Raw genomic sequence first — 16,243 nt, forward strand, 5'->3', positions numbered from 1 at the left:
CCTGTTTAAACGAGACTCTCTCGACATCTGCTATTTGGTTGAGAACCTCATTTCATGTCACATCAGTAAATTTCATTTTTCTCACTTTTGAACAAAAAGAAAACACATTGTTTTTTTCCCCACCTAAACTAATTGTTGCGCGTAGGCGTATTGTTCATCCGCAAATGTTGGACAATATATTATATTTTCTATAATATGCGTATTATAATGGAATTAATTAAGATCAATGGCAAGCTAATTACCCCTCCATGTGTATCCGTGACGCTTCATCATGCTTCCGTAATGCATTATGTCAACAACACCATTCTCTACAACGTGTCCAGTTACATCACTGTGTTTTCACTCCTTACTAACTTCTAGAGCGGATGAAATATGATCCTCACTAACCCCCCGTAGCTACTCCATATACTCTTGAGATGCGTTGTGATCCTGATACAGTATAATGCAGATACCAGTGTACATGTGGATTCCCCCCTGCAGTCATTTCTGCTGTCTGTCTACTGGGGGTGGATGAATGTGTTGCCTGCCTCCATCAGGGTTTCATCACCACCCACATTGGACAGACAAGAGAGAGAAGAGAGAGGAGACTTCAAAACAGCCCTTCAGCTACTGGATTGACACTTGATGCAGACTTGGTGATGCATGACTGCATTACCTAGAGTGGTCTGTGTGACTGTTTCAGACTGGAGAGCACCTAGGAAAGATGGCCCGGCTAGCATGAAGCCAAGGACAGGCCACCCATCTCTCTCTCTCTCTCTCTCTCTCTCTCTCTCTCTCTCTCTCTCTCTCTCTCTCTCTCTCTCTCTCTCTCTCTCTCTCTCTCTCTCTCTCTCTCCCCCTCTCTCTCTCCTCTCTCCCCCTCCCTTTCTCCTCCCCCCTCTCTCTCTCTCTCTCTCTCTCTCGTTGGGAGTGGGACCAATGCCACGGGGCTTAACAAGGAAAAACAAGTTCCTCCCTGAGCTCCAGCAAATAATTACCAGTAATCTGGGAGTGGGTTAATCTATTCAGTGATCGAGAGGGAGCGAAAGAGAGAGACGGAGAGAGAGAGAGGTGGAGAAGAGAGAGGGAGGGAAAGAGAGAGACAGAGGGAGGGTGAGGTGGAGAAGAGAGAGGGAGGGAAAGAGAAAGACGGAGAGAGAGAGGTGGAGAAGAGAGAGGGAGGGAAAGAGAGAGGTGGAGAAGAGAGAGGGAGGGAAAGAGAAAGACGGAGAGAGAGAGAGGTGGAGAAGAGAGAGGGAGGGAAAGAGAAAGACGGAGAGAGAGAGGTGGAGAAGAGAGAGGGAGGGAAAGAGAGAGGTGGAGAAGAGAGAGGGAGGGAAAGAGAAAGACGGAGAGAGAGAGGTGGAGAAGAGAGTCGGGGGAAAGAGAGAGACAGAGGGAGGGAGAGGAAGAGAGAGACAGAGAGAGGTGGAGAAGAGAGAGGGAGGGGGGGGGGAGACTGTCACGATGACTTGTAACTAGCTAGCTGTAGTGTGATTATGTAATCCGGGGCAGTTTGTCTGTGTAATTATACACTATCTTCTAAGTATACTCTATCTTTATCCTGCCCCACAGGTTCTCCATCTCTCTAGTGGCTGTAGAACCATCTCTACTCCCTTCACATCATGTTGAGGAACCATCTCTACTCCCTTCACATCATGTTGAGGAACCATCTCTACTCCCTTCACACCATGTTGAGGAACCATCTCTACTCCCTTCACATCATGTTGAGGAACCATCTCTACTCCCTTCACATCATGTTGAGGAACCATCTCTACTCCCTTCACACCATGTAGTGGAACCATCTCTACTCCCTTCACACCATGTAGTGGAACCATCTCTACTCCCTTCACACCATGTAGTGGAACCATCTCTACTCCCTTCACATCATGTTGAGGAACCATCTCTACTCCCTTCACACCATGTTGAGGAACCATCTCTACTCCCTTCACATCATGTAGTAGAACCATCTCTACTCCCTTCACACTGCTCCATGGTGGATCTAACCGCTGTTGCATGCAGTCAGGACTGGAGTTTTGTAAAATCTTCCTCTCTCTTTCTTTCAATTCAAATCAATTAAATACAATTTAAGTGGGCTTTATTGGCACGGGGAACCATATGTTTACATTACCAAAGCAAGTGAAATAAACAACCATCAGAAATGAAGGAAAACAATCAGAAATTGTAAATGGTGTTGGATGGAGTCAGGACTGGAGATGAGGTGTTGGATGGAGTCAGGACTGGAGATGAGGTGTTGGATGGAGTCAGGACTGGAGATGAGGTGTTGGATGGAGTCAGGACTGGAGATGAGGTGTTGGATGGAGTCAGGACTGGAGATGAGGTGTTGGATGGAGTCAGGACTGGAGATGAGGTGTTGGATGGAGTCAGGACTGGAGATGAGGTGTTGGATGGAGTCAGGACTGGAGATGAGGTGTTGGATGGAGTCAGGACTGGAGATGAGGTGTTGGATGGAGTCAGGACTGGAGATGAGGTGTTGGATGGAGTCAGGACTGGAGATGAGGTGTTGGATGGAGTCAGGACTGGAGATGAGGTGTTGGATGCAGTCAGGACTGGAGATGAGGTGTTGGATGGAGTCAGGACTGGAGATGAGGTGTTGGATGGAGTCAGGACTGGAGATGAGGTGTTGGATGAAGTCAGGACTGGAGATGAGGTGTTGGATGGAGTCAGGACTGGAGATGAGGTGTTGGATGGAGTCAGGACTGGAGATGAGGTGTTGGATGGAGTCAGGACTGGAGATGAGGTGTTGGATGGAGTCAGGACTGGAGATGAGGTGTTGGATGGAGTCAGGACTGGAGATGAGGTGTTGGATGGAGTCAGGACTGGAGATGAGGTGTTGCATGGAGTCAGGACTGGAGATGAGGTGTTGCATGGAGTCAGGACTGGAGATGAGGTGTTGCATGGAGTCAGGACTGGAGATGAGGTGTTGCATGGAGTCAGGACTGGAGATGAGGTGTTGGATGGAGTCAGGACTGGAGATGAGGTGTTGCATGGAGTCAGGACTGGAGATGAGGTGTTGGATGGAGTCAGGACTGGAGATGAGGTGTTGGATGGAGTCAGGACTGGAGATGAGGTGTTGCATGGAGTCAGGACTGGAGATGAGGTGTTGGATGGAGTCAGGACTGGAGATGAGGTGTTGGATGGAGTCAGGACTGGAGATGAGGTGTTGCATGGAGTCAGGACTGGAGATGAGGTGTTGCATGGAGTCAGGACTGGAGATGAGGTGTTGGATGGAGTCAGGACTGGAGATGAGGTGTTGCATGGAGTCAGGACTGGAGATGAGGTGTTGGATGGAGTCAGGACTGGAGATGAGGTGTTGGATGGAGTCAGGACTGGAGATGAGGTGTTGGATGGAGTCAGGACTGGAGATGAGGTGTTGGATGGAGTCAGGACTGGAGATGAGGTGTTGGATGGAGTCAGGACTGGAGATGAGGTGTTGCATGGAGTCAGGACTGGAGATGAGGTGTTGGATGGAGTCAGGACTGGAGATGAGGTGTTGGATGGAGTCAGGACTGGAGATGAGGTGTTGCATGGAGTCAGGACTGGAGATGAGGTGTTGGATGGAGTCAGGACTGGAGATGAGGTGTTGGATGGAGTCAGGACTGGAGATGAGGTGTTGGATGGAGTCAGGACTGGAGATGAGGTGTTGGATGGAGTCAGGACTGGAGATGAGGTGTTGGATGGAGTCAGGACTGGAGATGAGGTGTTGGATGGAGTCAGGACTGGAGATGAGGTGTTGGATGGAGTCAGGACTGGAGATGAGGTGTTGGATGGAGTCAGGACTGGAGATGAGGTGTTGGATGGAGTCAGGACTGGAGATGAGGTGTTGGATGGAGTCAGGACTGGAGATGAGGTGTTGGATGGAGTCAGGACTGGAGATGAGGTGTTGGATGGAGTCAGGACTGGAGATGAGGTGTTGGATGGAGTCAGGACTGGAGATGAGGTGTTGGATGGAGTCAGGACTGGAGATGAGGTGTTGGATGGAGTCAGGACTGGAGATGAGGTGTTGGATGGAGTCAGGACTGGAGATGAGGTGTTGGATGGAGTCAGGACTGGAGATGAGGTGTTGGATGGAGTCAGGACTGGAGATGAGGTGTTGGATGGAGTCAGGACTGGAGATGAGGTGTTGGATGGAGTCAGGACTGGAGATGAGGTGTTGGATGGAGTCAGGACTGGAGATGAGGTGTTGGATGGAGTCAGGACTGGAGATGAGGTGTTGGATGGAGTCAGGACTGGAGATGAGGTGTTGGATGGAGTCAGGACTGGAGATGAGGTGTTGGATGGAGTCAGGACTGGAGATGAGGTGTTGGATGGAGTCAGGACTGGAGATGAGGTGTTGGATGGAGTCAGGACTGGAGATGAGGTGTTGGATGGAGTCAGGACTGGAGATGAGGTGTTGGATGGAGTCAGGACTGGAGATGAGGTGTTGGATGGAGTCAGGACTGGAGATGAGGTGTTGGATGGAGTCAGGACTGGAGATGAGGTGTTGGATGGAGTCAGGACTGGAGATGAGGTGTTGGATGGAGTCAGGACTGGAGATGAGGTGTTGGATGGAGTCAGGACTGGAGATGAGGTGTTGGATGGAGTCAGGACTGGAGATGAGGTGTTGCATGGAGTCAGGACTGGAGATGAGGTGTTGGATGGAGTCAGGACTGGAGATGAGGTGTTGCATGGAGTCAGGACTGGAGATGAGGTGTTGGATGGAGTCAGGACTGGAGATGAGGTGTTGGATGGAGTCAGGACTGGAGATGAGGTGTTGGATGGAGTCAGGACTGGAGATGAGGTGTTGGATGGAGTCAGGACTGGAGATGAGGTGTTGGATGGAGTCAGGACTGGAGATGAGGTGTTGGATGGAGTCAGGACTGGAGATGAGGTGTTGGATGGAGTCAGGACTGGAGATGAGGTGTTGGATGGAGTCAGGACTGGAGATGAGGTGTTGGATGGAGTCAGGACTGGAGATGAGGTGTTGGATGGAGTCAGGACTGGAGATGAGGTGTTGGATGGAGTCAGGACTGGAGATGAGGTGTTGGATGGAGTCAGGACTGGAGATGAGGTGTTGGATGGAGTCAGGACTGGAGATGAGGTGTTGGATGGAGTCAGGACTGGAGATGAGGTGTTGGATGGAGTCAGGACTGGAGATGAGGTGTTGGATGGAGTCAGGACTGGAGATGAGGTGTTGGATGGAGTCAGGACTGGAGATGAGGTGTTGGATGGAGTCAGGACTGGAGATGAGGTGTTGGATGGAGTCAGGACTGGAGATGAGGTGTTGGATGGAGTCAGGACTGGAGATGAGGTGTTGGATGGAGTCAGGACTGGAGATGAGGTGTTGGATGGAGTCAGGACTGGAGATGAGGTGTTGGATGGAGTCAGGACTGGAGATGAGGTGTTGGATGGAGTCAGGACTGGAGATGAGGTGTTGGATGGAGTCAGGACTGGAGATGAGGTGTTGGATGGAGTCAGGACTGGAGATGAGGTGTTGGATGGAGTCAGGACTGGAGATGAGGTGTTGGATGGAGTCAGGACTGGAGATGAGGTGTTGGATGGAGTCAGGACTGGAGATGAGGTGTTGGATGGAGTCAGGACTGGAGATGAGGTGTTGGATGGAGTCAGGACTGGAGATGAGGTGTTGGATGGAGTCAGGACTGGAGATGAGGTGTTGGATGGAGTCAGGACTGGAGATGAGGTGTTGGATGGAGTCAGGACTGGAGATGAGGTGTTGGATGGAGTCAGGACTGGAGATGAGGTGTTGCATGGAGTCAGGACTGGAGATGAGGTGTTGCATGGAGTCAGGACTGGAGATGAGGTGTTGCATGGAGTCAGGACTGGAGATGAGGTGTTGCATGGAGTCAGGACTGGAGATGAGGTGTTGGATGGAGTCAGGACTGGAGATGAGGTGTTGCATGGAGTCAGGACTGGAGATGAGGTGTTGGATGGAGTCAGGACTGGAGATGAGGTGTTGGATGGAGTCAGGACTGGAGATGAGGTGTTGGATGGAGTCAGGACTGGAGATGAGGTGTTGGATGGAGTCAGGACTGGAGATGAGGTGTTGGATGGAGTCAGGACTGGAGATGAGGTGTTGGATGGAGTCAGGACTGGAGATGAGGTGTTGGATGGAGTCAGGACTGGAGATGAGGTGTTGGATGGAGTCAGGACTGGAGATGAGGTGTTGGATGGAGTCAGGACTGGAGATGAGGTGTTGCATGCAGTCAGGACTGGAGATGAGGTGTTGCATGGAGTCAGGACTGGAGATGAGGTGTTGCATGGAGTCAGGACTGGAGATGAGGTGTTGGATGGAGTCAGGACTGGAGATGAGGTGTTGGATGGAGTCAGGACTGGAGATGAGGTGTTGGATGGAGTCAGGACTGGAGATGAGGTGTTGGATGGAGTCAGGACTGGAGATGAGGTGTTGGATGGAGTCAGGACTGGAGATGAGGTGTTGGATGGAGTCAGGACTGGAGATGAGGTGTTGGATGGAGTCAGGACTGGAGATGAGGTGTTGGATGGAGTCAGGACTGGAGATGAGGTGTTGCATGGAGTCAGGACTGGAGATGAGGTGTTGCATGGAGTCAGGACTGGAGATGAGGTGTTGCATGGAGTCAGGACTGGAGATGAGGTGTTGGATGGAGTCAGGACTGGAGATGAGGTGTTGGATGGAGTCAGGACTGGAGATGAGGTGTTGGATGGAGTCAGGACTGGAGATGAGGTGTTGGATGGAGTCAGGACTGGAGATGAGGTGTTGGATGGAGTCAGGACTGGAGATGAGGTGTTGCATGGAGTCAGGACTGGAGATGAGGTGTTGGATGGAGTCAGGACTGGAGATGAGGTGTTGGATGGAGTCAGGACTGGAGATGAGGTGTTGGATGGAGTCAGGACTGGAGATGAGGTGTTGGATGGAGTCAGGACTGGAGATGAGGTGTTGGATGGAGTCAGGACTGGAGATGAGGTGTTGGATGGAGTCAGGACTGGAGATGAGGTGTTGGATGGAGTCAGGACTGGAGATGAGGTGTTGGATGGAGTCAGGACTGGAGATGAGGTGTTGGATGGAGTCAGGACTGGAGATGAGGTGTTGGATGGAGTCAGGACTGGAGATGAGGTGTTGGATGGAGTCAGGACTGGAGATGAGGTGTTGGATGGAGTCAGGACTGGAGATGAGGTGTTGGATGGAGTCAGGACTGGAGATGAGGTGTTGGATGGAGTCAGGACTGGAGATGAGGTGTTGGATGGAGTCAGGACTGGAGATGAGGTGTTGGATGGAGTCAGGACTGGAGATGAGGTGTTGGATGGAGTCAGGACTGGAGATGAGGTGTTGGATGGAGTCAGGACTGGAGATGAGGTGTTGGATGGAGTCAGGACTGGAGATGAGGTGTTGGATGGAGTCAGGACTGGAGATGAGGTGTTGGATGGAGTCAGGACTGGAGATGAGGTGTTGGATGGAGTCAGGACTGGAGATGAGGTGTTGGATGGAGTCAGGACTGGAGATGAGGTGTTGGATGGAGTCAGGACTGGAGATGAGGTGTTGGATGGAGTCAGGACTGGAGATGAGGTGTTGGATGGAGTCAGGACTGGAGATGAGGTGTTGGATGGAGTCAGGACTGGAGATGAGGTGTTGGATGGAGTCAGGACTGGAGATGAGGTGTTGGATGGAGTCAGGACTGGAGATGAGGTGTTGGATGGAGTCAGGACTGGAGATGAGGTGTTGGATGGAGTCAGGACTGGAGATGAGGTGTTGGATGGAGTCAGGACTGGAGATGAGGTGTTGGATGGAGTCAGGACTGGAGATGAGGTGTTGGATGGAGTCAGGACTGGAGATGAGGTGTTGGATGGAGTCAGGACTGGAGATGAGGTGTTGGATGGAGTCAGGACTGGAGATGAGGTGTTGGATGGAGTCAGGACTGGAGATGAGGTGTTGCATGGAGTCAGGACTGGAGATGAGGTGTTGGATGGAGTCAGGACTGGAGATGAGGTGTTGGATGGAGTCAGGACTGGAGATGAGGTGTTGGATGGAGTCAGGACTGGAGATGAGGTGTTGGATGGAGTCAGGACTGGAGATGAGGTGTTGGATGGAGTCAGGACTGGAGATGAGGTGTTGGCTGGAGTCAGGACTGGAGATGAGGTGTTGGATGGAGTCAGGACTGGAGATGAGGTGTTGCATGGAGTCAGGACTGGAGATGAGGTGTTGCATGGAGTCAGGACTGGAGATGAGGTGTTGGATGGAGTCAGGACTGGAGATGAGGTGTTGGATGGAGTCAGGACTGGAGATGAGGTGTTGGATGGAGTCAGGACTGGAGATGAGGTGTTGGATGGAGTCAGGACTGGAGATGAGGTGTTGGATGGAGTCAGGACTGGAGATGAGGTGTTGGATGGAGTCAGGACTGGAGATGAGGTGTTGGATGGAGTCAGGACTGGAGATGAGGTGTTGGATGGAGTCAGGACTGGAGATGAGGTGTTGGATGGAGTCAGGACTGGAGATGAGGTGTTGGATGGAGTCAGGACTGGAGATGAGGTGTTGGATGGAGTCAGGACTGGAGATGAGGTGTTGGATGGAGTCAGGACTGGAGATGAGGTGTTGGATGGAGTCAGGACTGGAGATGAGGTGTTGGATGGAGTCAGGACTGGAGATGAGGTGTTGGATGGAGTCAGGACTGGAGATGAGGTGTTGCATGCAGTCAGGACTGGAGATGAGGTGTTGGATGGAGTCAGGACTGGAGATGAGGTGTTGGATGGAGTCAGGACTGGAGATGAGGTGTTGGATGGAGTCAGGACTGGAGATGAGGTGTTGGATGGAGTCAGGACTGGAGATGAGGTGTTGGATGGAGTCAGGACTGGAGATGAGGTGTTGGATGGAGTCAGGACTGGAGATGAGGTGTTGGATGGAGTCAGGACTGGAGATGAGGTGTTGGATGGAGTCAGGACTGGAGATGAGGTGTTGGATGGAGTCAGGACTGGAGATGAGGTGTTGGATGGAGTCAGGACTGGAGATGAGGTGTTGGATGGAGTCAGGACTGGAGATGAGGTGTTGGATGGAGTCAGGACTGGAGATGAGGTGTTGGATGGAGTCAGGACTGGAGATGAGGTGTTGGATGGAGTCAGGACTGGAGATGAGGTGTTGGATGGAGTCAGGACTGGAGATGAGGTGTTGCATGGAGTCAGGACTGGAGATGAGGTGTTGGATGGAGTCAGGACTGGAGATGAGGTGTTGGATGGAGTCAGGACTGGAGATGAGGTGTTGGATGGAGTCAGGACTGGAGATGAGGTGTTGGATGGAGTCAGGACTGGAGATGAGGTGTTGGATGGAGTCAGGACTGGAGATGAGGTGTTGGATGGAGTCAGGACTGGAGATGAGGTGTTGCATGGAGTCAGGACTGGAGATGAGGTGTTGGATGGAGTCAGGACTGGAGATGAGGTGTTGGATGGAGTCAGGACTGGAGATGAGGTGTTGGATGGAGTCAGGACTGGAGATGAGGTGTTGGATGGAGTCAGGACTGGAGATGAGGTGTTGGATGGAGTCAGGACTGGAGATGAGGTGTTGGATGCAGTCAGGCCTGGAGATGAGGTGTTGCATGGAGTCAGGACTGGAGATGAGGTGTTGGATGGAGTCAGGACTGGAGATGAGGTGTTGGATGGAGTCAGGCCTGGAGATGAGGTGTTGGATGGAGTCAGGACTGGAGATGAGGTGTTGGATGGAGTCAGGACTGGAGATGAGGTGTTGGATGGAGTCAGGACTGGAGATGAGGTGTTGCATGGAGTCAGGACTGGAGATGAGGTGTTGGATGGAGTCAGGACTGGAGATGAGGTGTTGCATGCAGTCAGGACTGGAGATGAGGTGTTGGATGGAGTCAGGACTGGAGATGAGGTGTTGGATGGAGTCAGGACTGGAGATGAGGTGTTGGATGGAGTCAGGACTGGAGATGAGGTGTTGGATGGAGTCAGGACTGGAGATGAGGTGTTGGATGGAGTCAGGACTGGAGATGAGGTGTTGGATGGAGTCAGGACTGGAGATGAGGTGTTGGATGGAGTCAGGACTGGAGATGAGGTGTTGGATGGAGTCAGGACTGGAGATGAGGTGTTGCATGCAGTCAGGACTGGAGATGAGGTGTTGGATGGAGTCAGGACTGGAGATGAGGTGTTGCATGGAGTCAGGACTGGAGATGAGGTGTTGGATGGAGTCAGGACTGGAGATGAGGTGTTGGATGGAGTCAGGACTGGAGATGAGGTGTTGCATGCAGTCAGGACTGGAGATGAGGTGTTGCATGGAGTCAGGACTGGAGATGAGGTGTTGGATGGAGTCAGGACTGGAGATGAGGTGTTGGATGGAGTCAGGACTGGAGATGAGGTGTTGGATGGAGTCAGGACTGGAGATGAGGTGTTGCATGGAGTCAGGACTGGAGATGAGGTGTTGGATGGAGTCAGGACTGGAGATGAGGTGTTGGATGGAGTCAGGACTGGAGATGAGGTGTTGGATGCAGTCAGGACTGGAGATGAGGTGTTGGATGGAGTCAGGACTGGAGATGAGGTGTTGGATGGAGTCAGGACTGGAGATGAGGTGTTGGATGGAGTCAGGACTGGAGATGAGGTGTTGGATGGAGTCAGGACTGGAGATGAGGTGTTGGATGGAGTCAGGACTGGAGATGAGGTGTTGGATGGAGTCAGGACTGGAGATGAGGTGTTGGATGGAGTCAGGACTGGAGATGAGGTGTTGGATGGAGTCAGGACTGGAGATGAGGTGTTGGATGGAGTCAGGACTGGAGATGAGGTGTTGGATGGAGTCAGGACTGGAGATGAGGTGTTGCATGCAGTCAGGACTGGAGATGAGGTGTTGCATGGAGTCAGGACTGGAGATGAGGTGTTGGATGGAGTCAGGACTGGAGATGAGGTGTTGGATGGAGTCAGGACTGGAGATGAGGTGTTGGATGGAGTCAGGACTGGAGATGAGGTGTTGGATGGAGTCAGGACTGGAGATGAGGTGTTGCATGCAGTCAGGACTGGAGATGAGGTGTTGGATGGAGTCAGGACTGGAGATGAGGTGTTGCATGCAGTCAGGACTGGAGATGAGGTGTTGGATGCAGTCAGGACTGGAGATGAGGTGTTGGATGGAGTCAGGACTGGAGATGAGGTGTTGGATGGAGTCAGGACTGGAGATGAGGTGTTGGATGCAGTCAGGACTGGAGATGAGGTGTTGGATGGAGTCAGGACTGGAGATGAGGTGTTGGATGGAGTCAGGACTGGAGATGAGGTGTTGGATGGAGTCAGGACTGGAGATGAGGTGTTGGATGGAGTCAGGACTGGAGATGAGGTGTTGGATGGAGTCAGGACTGGAGATGAGGTGTTGGATGGAGTCAGGACTGGAGATGAGGTGTTGGATGGAATCAGGCCTGGAGATGAGGTGTTGGATGGAGTCAGGACTGGAGATGAGGTGTTGGATGGAGTCAGGACTGGAGATGAGGTGTTGGATGGAGTCAGGACTGGAGATGAGGTGTTGGATGGATAGTGGAATACAGAACAATACCTCAGCTGCTATTATGCTCTGTGATGGATTTCAGCTCTTTGGATCCAGCCAGAAACTCAGTTTGGATATTGGGATCCAGCCAGGAACTCAGTTTAGATAATGTAATTGGGGAGATAAACAGAAAAAGGGCAATTTGTAAACAGCCACTGGATCTGTCTGGCTGATACGGAGTCGTAATGTTGGAAACAAAGTATCAGGGAGGAAACTAACGCTAGCAAATAAAAATTCTATCAAACTGCAGTTAAAGGGTATTTAAACGGAACAATTATAATTGAGATTGTAACGTCTTTCTTCCTGGGATGAAGGAGAGGACCAAAACGCAGCGCGGCTAGTGTTCAACATGTTTAATAAAGAATAAGAACGTGAACACTACAAGCTACAAAACAATAAATGTGAAAACCGAAAACAGTCCTATCTGGTACAGAACACAAAGACAGAAAACAGTCACCCACAAACCAACAGTGCAAACAGGCTACCTTAATATGGTTCCCAATCAGAGACAATGCAAAACACCTGCCTCTGAGAACCATATTAGGCCAAACGAACAAACCTAAACATAGACGACCCACCAAAATAACCCCACTGTACTGATGGGCGCCTCTGGACAGAGGGGCAGCTCCAGACTGAGGGGCAGCTCCGGACTGAGGAGCAAACCCGGCATTGCCGGCGCGACAGGCAGCTCTGGCAGCTCCTGGCTGACTGACGACTCTGGCAGGTCCTGGCTGAATGACGGCTCTGGCAGGTCCTGGCTGGCTGGCGGCTCTGGCAGGTCCTGGCTGACTGACGGCTCTGGCAGGTCCTGGCTGACTGACGGCTCTGGCAGCTCCTGGCTGGCTGACGGCTCTGGCAGCTCCTGGCTGGCTGACGGCTCTGGCAGCTCCTGGCTGGCTGACGGCTCTGGCAGCTCCTGACTGGCGGCTCCTGACTGACGGACGGCTCTAGCGGCTCCTGACTGACGGACGGCTCTGAAGGCTCAGGACAGACGGGCGGCTTTGAAGGCTCAGGACAGACGGGCAGCTCAGATGGCGCCTGGCAGACGGGCAGCTCAGACGGCGCTGGGCAGACGGACAGCTCAGACGGCGCTGGGCAGACGGGCAGCTCAGACGGCGCTGGGCAGACGGGCAGTGCAGGCGGCGCTGGGCAGACGGGCAGTGCAGGCGGCGCTGGGCAGACAGCAGACTCTGGCCTCTGGAGACGCACAGGAGGCTTGGTGGGTGGTGCCGGAACTGGTGGTACCGGGCTGGAGACACGCACCACAGGGCGAGTGCGTGGAGGAGGAACAGGGCTCTGGAGACGCACAGGAAGCCTGGTGCGTGGTGTTGGTACTGGTGGTACTGGGCTGGGGCGAGGAGGTGGCGCCGGATATACCGGACCGTGAAGGCGTACAGGAGCTCTGCCCAACCTTACCGAGCCTGCCCAACCTTACCTGGTTGAATGCTCCCCGTAGCCAGGCCAGTGCGGTGAGGTGGAATAACCCGCCTGGACTGCGCTGGCGAACCGGGGACATCATGCGTAAGGCTGGTGCCATGTACACCGGCCCGAGGAGACGCACTGGAGACCAGATGCGTTGAGCCGGCTTCATGTACCTGGAGATGAGATGCCCACTCTAGCCCGGCCGATACGTGGAGCTGGGATGTACCGCACCGGGCTAAGCACACGTACAGGAGACACCGTGCGCTCTTCCGCATACCACGGTGTCTGCCCGTACTCTCGCTCTCCACGGTAAGCCCGGGAAGTTGGCGCAGGTCTCCTACCTGACTTCGCCACACTCCCGTTTAGCCCCCCCCCAATACATTTTTTTGGGCTGTCTCTCAGGCTTCCTACTGTGTCGCCGTGCTGCCTCCATTCGCCGGTATCCCTCCTCACACTGCTCCAGAGAATCCCAGGCGGGCTCTGGCATTCTCCCTGGGTCGATCGCCCATAATTCCTGACTTCGCTGCTGCTGCTGCTGCCACTGCTGCCCGTTACCACGCTGCTTGGTCCGAGTTTGGTGGGTGATTCTGTAACGGCTTTCTTCCTGGGATGAAGGAGAGGACCAAAACGCAGCGCGGCTAGTGTTCAACATGTTTAATAAAGAATAATAACGTGAACACTACAAGCTACAAAACAATAAATGTGAAAACCGAAAACAGACCTATCTGGTGCAGAACACAAAGACAGAAAACAATCACCCACAAACCAACAGTGCAAACAGACAACCTAAATATGGTTCCCAATCAGAGACAACGTAAAACACCTGCCTCTGATTGAGAACCATATCAGGCCAATAAGACACACCTAAACCAATGAAACACAAAACATAGAATATACCCACCCAGTGCGTGCGTGCGTGCGTGCGTGCTCTCAGCACACCATATGAGCACGCACGCACGCACGCACGCACGCACGCACACACACACACACACACACACACACACACACACACACACCAATTACTCAGCAGTAATGTCCCTTGTTCAGTAGATATATTCAGATAGAGTGTTGTGATCTTGGGTTCATTGGGAGGAATTTCTCGACTCCAAATGGAATGTGTCAGAAGCTCTGAATTCTAAGTTGTATAGATAGATTCATCAAGTAGCTTGAAGTCATTGTTTTGGGTGTTAATTCCAAATGGAATATCTTACTGTCGTTCTCTACATTCTAGTGACGGACTCATGAGGTACGACCACTGTGATTATTATTATCTGACCCTGCTGGTCATCTATGAACATTTGAACATCTTGGCCATGTTCTGTTATAATCTCCACCCCGGCACAGCCAGAAGAGGACTGGCCACCCCTCATAGCCTGGTTCCTCTCTAGTTTTTTCCCTAGGTTCTGGCCTTTCTAGGGAGTTTTTCCCTAGCCACCGTGCTTCTACACCTGCATTGCTTGCTGTTTTGGGGGTTTTAGGCTGGGTTTCTGTACAGCACTTTGTGACATCAGCTGATGTAAGAAGGGCTTTATAAATACATTTGATTTGATTTGATACAGTAGTAGAGCTTCACTTGTCTGTTTACAATCTGGGAAACGTTTTCCTTTTCCCATTGTGACAAAGGGACGGGACTACAATCCATTCTATCAATGGTAGATGTGGTCCAATACTGTAGTTCTGAGTACAGCTGCACAGTCATGTTTATAAAATGGATCTCTTTAGAGGGCATCTTATCAGGGTTACCGTCTGCCTTGTGTTTACACACTACAGGCTGTCAGACATCTGAGAAGAGATGGGGCTTTTCTGTTTTTGTCCCAAACGTCGACTAAAATATTAAAACCTTGCGTTATTTCTACAGACACACGGAGGTTTTGATAAGAAATTGGGATCAAAACACATCTAGGCTGATGACAATAGACGTTCAATACCAGGTTAAATATTTCATTGGAGCAGTAAACACTGGAGGAAAAAAAAAATAGTCAATACTCTAACGTTCATTTTATGACAGTTTTTAATTTGAGTTGTGAATCATATTTGAAGGGTATTTATATTGGTCTACCTATCCTGTGTGAGATTACCTGGCCTCTGTTCAATCAATAGGCCTGAACGCTGGAGTAGAACAGACTCATATTGGATAGCTTAGTTTTCAGGTCTGTGTTTTGTTATATTTAGGAACAAGAGAAAAAACTCTGCTGAAGGAAACTGAAACATTGGTTGTGGTGGGAGATCAGTTTTCAGGAGACATTTTGAGACAAAGGTATCACACGGAGATATCCATTCTCATTGTGCTAATGTGCTAACCTGTATAACCAAAGGAGGGGGGAGAAAGGGAGAAACAGAGACAGAGAATGAGAGAATGAGAGACACAGAGACAGAGACACAGAGAGACAGAGAATGAGAGACACAGAGACAGAGACACAGAGAGACAGAGACACAGAGAGACAGAGAATGAGAGACACAGAGAGACAGAGAATGAGAGACACAGAGAGACATAGAATGAGAGACACAGAGACAGAGACACAGAGAGACAGAGAATGAGAGAATGAGAGACACAGAGACAGAGACACAGAGAGACAGAGAATGAGAGACACAGAGAGACAGAGACACAGAGAGACAGAGAATGAGAGACACAGAGAGACAGAGACACAGAGAGACAGAGAATGAGAGAATGAGAGACAGAGAGACAGAGACACAGAGAGACAGAGAATGAGAGAATGAGAGACACAGAGACAGAGACACAGAGAGACAGAGAATGAGAGAATGAGAGACACAGAGACAGAGACACAGAGAGACAGAGAATGAGAGAATGAGAGACACAGAGACAGAGACACAGAGAGACAGAGAATGAGAGAATGAGAGACAGAGACACAGAGAGACAGAGAATGAGAGAATGAGAGACACAGAGACAGAGACACAGAGAGACAGAGAGACAGAGAATGAGAGACACAGAGACAGAGACACAGAGAGACAGAGAATGAGAGACACAGAGACAGAGAGACAGAGAATGAGAGACACAGAGACAGAGACACAGAGAGACAGAGAGAAACAGAGAAATCCACTATAAGATAAGCTTGACCAGTAGATAGATAGAGTCTTTAAACTGAGAGATCCCCACCAGACTCTCTCTGACTACAGTAGATAGATAGAGTCTTTATACTGAGAGATCCCCACCAGACTCTCTCTGACTACAGTAGATAGATAGAGTCTTTAAACTGAGAGATCCCCACCAGACTCTCTCTGACTACAGTAGATAGATAGAGTCTTTAAACTGAGAGATCCCCATCAGACTCTCTCTGACTACAGTAGATAGATAGAGTCTTTAAACTG

The 16,243-nt window shown here is 51.2% G+C and overlaps 1 protein-coding gene across 1 annotated transcript in view; it reads left to right on the forward strand.

Annotated features, from left to right (window-relative positions):
• Positions 1–16,243, forward strand: part of LOC139572868 (CUB and sushi domain-containing protein 3-like) — a 1,528,140-nt gene that overhangs the window by 1,196 nt on the left and 1,510,701 nt on the right. The gene's annotated exons all lie outside the window — the stretch shown is intronic.

Source organism: Salvelinus alpinus, chromosome 4, assembly GCF_045679555.1.
Source record: "Salvelinus alpinus chromosome 4, SLU_Salpinus.1, whole genome shotgun sequence".
Lineage (NCBI taxonomy): Eukaryota > Metazoa > Chordata > Actinopteri > Salmoniformes > Salmonidae > Salvelinus > Salvelinus alpinus.